The sequence below is a fragment of the Lissotriton vulgaris genome, chromosome 7, assembly GCF_964263255.1.
Source record: "Lissotriton vulgaris chromosome 7, aLisVul1.2, whole genome shotgun sequence".
In the NCBI taxonomy this organism is placed as follows: Eukaryota; Metazoa; Chordata; class Amphibia; order Caudata; family Salamandridae; genus Lissotriton; species Lissotriton vulgaris.
The window spans coordinates 143,726,067-143,732,066 of NC_141695.1; positions in this window are offsets into that span (position 1 = coordinate 143,726,067).

Sequence of the window (6,000 nt, forward strand, 5' to 3'; positions counted from 1 at the left end):
AGCACCTGTGCTTCAGGCGCCCAACTTCTCAAACAAATTCTCTGTTCAAACAGAAGCTTCAGATCATGGTGTGAGGGCTGTTCTATCACAGATTAATGAAGTGAGCCTAGACCAACATGTAGCTTTCATTAGTAGGAGGTTACTTCCACGGGAACAGAGGCGGAGTGCAATTGAGTGTGAGGCATTTGCTGTGGTCTGGGCACCGAAGAAGTTGAGACCATACCTATTTCGGACTCACTTTCGGCTTCAGACAGACCACAGGCCTCTCAGATGGATGATGCAGATGAGGGGTGAGAAAGTTGTTGAGATGGTCCTTTTCCCTACAGGGGATGGACTTTACGGTGGAACACTGCCCTGGTACAGAACACGCCAATGCTGATCGTCTGTCCAGATACACCCTTCATACTATTTAACAATTTTCATTCAGACTGCTTGAAATATGGTAGCAGTTAGTGGAAGAGCACTGCAGTTGCATTTCCTTTATTTTTAGAATGTGGGCATGAAGGTGGCACATTAGTTCTTGGGGGCAGCTTAAAGGCAAATTATCAGCTTTGCTGCTGCAAAGCAGGACGACTCACTGTGCTGCAGTGAGAAATATCACTCTCCAAGACAACTAGAGTGGGGAGAGAGACAAAGTGCCACAAATGACAACTTACCTTAGATGCAACCAGCTGTAGAACTTCATGAATGACTGTTTCAAACAAAGGCTGCAGGCTTGGGACAGAATGCTAGACTAATGTAACCAGTAGATCTGGACATAAGTTGGGATGCTGAGGAAAAATGGGTTACCGTTAGTTGAGCACACCAAGGCCTGGGGGCTGCGAGTGCAAGGGTGTCTTTGGACATTGGAAAAGTCTTAACGGAGCCGGCTGTAGCGGACTCTGTTTGTTGAGGCTTCAGGCATTGTCATGGAGTCCAGGAGAGGTCACTCCCAGGTGGGCTCAAGCTCAGGACCCCTAGGTACCCTTCTTGGGAGTCGTGGGCCATTATGACTCGGGCCGGAGGCTTCGGGTGCAGAAGTGGGTCTTGAGGTCTGGTTTGTGGTTCAGAAGGGCCCAGAAGTTCTTGTTGTTGGGTTTTTTGGTGACAGGGTTGCTGTCCTCAGGGGTTCTTGGCATTTGGGAAAGCAGGCAGACCTCCTAGGGTTTTGAAGCTCGCTGGGCCCGCAGGACAACCGTTTTTTGGAGGAGGTTTCTTCCAGGGCTGCAGACAGACTGGTAGGACTGGGTCCAAGTCAGTTTTCCTCTGGGGTCTTCACTGCTGGTCAGGTTATTTTGTCCTTCTTATTCTTTAGGTCATCAGAAATCTGAAGATTAAGGTTTAGGTGCCCCTAAATACTCAATTTGGGGGTGTTACAGGTGCTGGAAGGTAGTAACGGGTAGGCTACTCACCTTTAGAGTGACTACACCCTTTGCATGTCCACTCCCTTTGGGGAGGTTGTATACCCCTAATTCTATTGGCTATAATCATCACAAAGAGTATGGAAGATTTTCAAAGCAGGGTGTCACCAGCTCAGGACACCTTAAGGGTGGTCCTGGCTGAGAGGGGACACACCTCTCCTGCTTACTAATTTTCCCGCCAACCTTACGCAAAAAGTGGGGCTTGGTCCGGGGGCGGTAATGTCCACTAGCTAGAGAGGCCCTGGTTAGCATAAGAAAGGGCAAGAAGTCTTTGAGGATCACCACCCTTAAATGCTGTCCCTGCTTGGGGGAAGGTTTGAAGCACCTCCACCAGAGGAAGCTTTGTTTTGTACCCACAAGAGCACTAGGCTCTCACCTGAGGGGCTCAGAAACATGCCTCAATGTGGCAGGCTGGTGCAGACCAGTCAGCCTCACAGTAGTGGTTTGGTAAATTTTCAGGGGGCACCTCTGATGTGCCCTCTGAGTGCATTTATTAATGAATCCAACAATGACACATGTGTAGGCTTATTAATCTGAGATGTTTGATTCCAAACATCTTGGGATTCGGTGCAGCCATCATTGAGCTCTGGAACTCGTATTGACAAGCACCCAGCCCATGTACTCTGTATGGCGTCAGTATTCACTTGTAATGCCTAAGAATGGACTTAGACACTATAGGGGAATATCTGCTCATGCAGTTATGCCCTCATAAGAGATATAGTACACCCTGCTTTAGGGCTGTAAAGTCTTGCAGTGCTTGCGTCTTGCAGTGCTAGCAGGCCTGGCCCACAAGGATATGTGTTTAATCAAACAGATTCTATCAAAAAAAGTGAATAGGTGATAGTTTTTATTTTTAAATTTAACGTGGTGCTAGGCTCTCTCTTACACATGGAAAGATGGGAGCACAGTGTGCTTGTTAAAATACCCCTCACACTCTAAAAAACCAGTTAGAGTCATGCTTCATCATAGGGGTCTTCCCGCCCCTATAACGGGACGGGGCGTGCTACGACCAGACGGAATACGCGGGAGCACTTAAGATGTGACAGAGGCTATGTGTAGGTGCATGGGTATCAGTGAAAGTGTAGGGACCTAACACAAGTGTGTGCAAAAAGTGAGAAAAAATGAAAAAAGTTTAAAAATTCCCTGGCTTAGTAGAAAACAACAGATTTATTAACTTCTCTAGCTGGGAACATTAAGAAGGGGTTGTGTGGTAGAGCATTAGCTACTACCTATTCGACATGTTTCGTAAGCAGTCCCCTACTGCTTACTCATCAGGACCATATAGCGATCCCTACTAATTAATACTCAGTTCTATGAGGTTGTGCCTACTGTCCTACAAACAACCAGCAAAAATAAGCTGGCTGTTTGGGCTTCGGGGCATGAGTTGGCCCAAGTGAAGCAGAAAAAATTGACCTGATGTGGTCTCTGTAAAGGAAAGGGGAAGAGAAAAGCCAACATAAATGCGTAAATAAGCATTCTCATCTGAATGATAATACAGACAGACAAATGTATATATATATATACCATATTGTAGGAAAAAACCGCATTAAAAATCTGAAAGCGATTGTATTCCTTCATGAGAATCAACATGTAGGTATTATGTGTCTCTCGACATCAGCTGTCAGTCGTTAGAGACATATAGTGGCTTCACACTATGGGTTCCACTATCATCTCATCACACACACCGACAATCATGACTCCATGCATTTACAACGAACTAGCAATTGAAAGGGGAAAGGGGGGGACCTCCTTTGCAATATTGTCATAACAAATGGTCAGGGTATCGGTAAAAACAGAGCCTTTGCCAGAAAAGTCAATACATACTTATCTCAATAATTGTCATCGCCCCATGAGTTTGCAGGCGAGGGGTATTCTGCGCAGTTTACTATAAGGAACAAAACCTCGTGTTAATCGTTTCAGAGTCAGCGAGATTTTGTTTGTATGCTATGCTCCTGTGACCCGTTTTTTGAGACTCGAGGTCAGAGTCTGTTACTCACATGTCTGCCAGAGAAAGAAATCATTATTCCTACCCCCGTGCTCCTCCGAGGATTGCCGGGCTCGAATGCCCGTTCGTTATTAAAAGCCCTGCAGTTCCGCGTTGTCATTCTTGTGGGTGCCGCTACCGCGTAACGCTAGAGCGTTAACTTCCAAACTTGGCCGCCCGTTTTTGGCACAGTCAGAGTGTTTAAGTGGAAGTCTTTCTGCAGTATCTATTTTCTGCTCGGGATTGGTAATATCGGATTTGAAAGCACGATTGCAATTGCAAAAAGGATCAATAATTCACAGAGTCGTAAAAACATTCATGTTGATGCAAAAAATCTCCCAAACAGGAATTTCTCTACAGGGGGAATTTACCATTCTCTATCAAAAGCTAGAAGGGGCAGAGGCAGAGGAGGATATTAATCAAGAGAAATAATAATAGGGGGCAAGGTGCCATTACAACTGGCTCCAGGGTATGTCATCATTCAGGCCGTTTTTGTGTGACTGAATACGAAACACCCATCTCTGTTCCTTTTCTAACAGAAATCTTTCATTGCTGACCAGTTCTATTACCGTCCATGTGATTTCCTCCGGTTTGTGATTCCTTTCAAGGAAATGGTTCGTGAGTTTTATACTTGATTTTCTGCATTTTATAGTGCTCTTGTGTTCACCTATCCTGACCTTCACTGCCCTGCTCATCATGCCCACATATTCCAATTGACAGGGACAGGTGATCAGATATATAACATTCACACTGTTGCAGTTGCTAAAGGCTCTCTGTTCCCAGACGGTGCCGTTGTTGAAAGTTATTTTTTTGCTTTTTTTAGTTAGACCGCAGGCCCTGCACCCTCCACATGAATAGTGACCTTGAACAAAATTAGGGTCTCTTTGTACATTGTTGTTAGTTTTTGGTCTTGTGTGGACCAAGACATCCCTCAAGCTTTTTGCTCTTTTGTGCGCAAACATTGGTTTTAGTATTTGTAAGCCACCGCTGTTCAAAATCTTCCAATTCTTGTTAATGATTTTGGTCACTAAGTTGGAGCTGGTATTGTATGTTGTCACACAAATTGGTCGTTTCTCTTCCTCCTTGGGTGTTTTCTCTTCCAACAGGCTCTCACGACAGTTGTTTCTGGCTCATGTGTAATTCCCTGAGCACCTCAAAATTTTGGATTCTCACTTTTCATCTGCATAAGCCATCTGAGAGGTCTGTGATCGATTTGAACAAGGAAGTGAGTGACAAACAGGTATGATCTCAGCTTCTTCAGGGACCAGACCACAGTAAAGGCCTCCGCCCTTCTATTGAACGGGAATGCGGTTCCCTGGGTAGTAACCTCCTGCTAAGCAATAGGCTGGTCTCGCCCATCATCGCTGGTCTGGGAAAGGACCGCTCCTATCTCTCGTCTGCAGTCATCATTCTGCACAATGAACTGCTGAGAGTAGTATGGAGTTTTGAGAATTGGTGCTGAGCACATTTCCTCTTGTAAGGTGTCCAAAGCCTCTTGACAACTAACTGTCTAGTTTATCTTCTTGGGCATCTTCTTGGGGGTGAGTTCTGTGAGGGCTCGCATAATGGAACCACACCCTTTCACAAACCTCTTGTAATACCCAGGCAAGTCTAGGAATGCCATGACTTGGGTCTGGGTTTTTGGAATTTCCCAGTCAAGAATTGTCTGGATCTTGGGTTATAAGAGTTAGTCTTGGCCTTCATCTACAAGGTGGCCTAAGTATACAACAGTACCCAGCCCTCTCTGGCACTTGGAAGCCTTGATAGTTAGGCCTGCAGATTGCAGGGCCTGTAAAATCAGGTGGACCAGATGATCCTGCCAGGTGGAGCTAAAGACAGCAATGTCATCTAGATATGCTGCACTAAAGGTCTCTAGCCCAGCAAGAACTTGATTCACCAACCTTTGGAAGGTGGCAGGGGCATTCTTTAGCCAAAGGGCATATCAGTGAACTGATGGAGAATGATGTACCAGGTGACAGAAGTGTGAGCTCTGTAGTCCACACAAAATATAATTTCTCTCTTTCCATCCTTTGGGCGAGGCTTGGGGACTGGAACCACTGGGCTTGCCCAGGGACTCTCAGAGGCCTCGAAAACCCTTAACTTTAGCCTCTTGCTTCCTTCCGCTTTGATGCTCTTCTTAACTTGGTCAGACAGCTGATAGATGTTTTTTTTGAGAGGAGAGCTATCTCTGTTGTCCACATCAAGGGTTCGCCAGTGCGTTTGTCCACAGGTGAAGGAAAAAAGCTCAACATTCTGCTGTAGAACCTGTCTGCAGTTATCATACTGTTAGGCAGAGAATGCTTTATTCCATCTACTGACCCATCTTTTGGGCTGTAAAAGAGGAGGTTAGGGAAGGGTTTAATGTCTCCTGATCCTTATCAGTAACCATTCAGCATGGTTACACCAGCCCTGTCACAGAAACATTTTAGGTGGTTCACATGGATCACTCTCTTGGGGTTCCTGCAATTGCCCAGGTATACCAGGTAGGTGAACTCACCTTTCTTCTGAAGGATTGGGTAAGAGCCACTCCATTTTTCTTGGAGGACCACAAGCTCCAAAGCCCATACCTTCTGTCCTGGTTGGAACTCTACCAGTGCGGCCGTTGGTCATACCAGA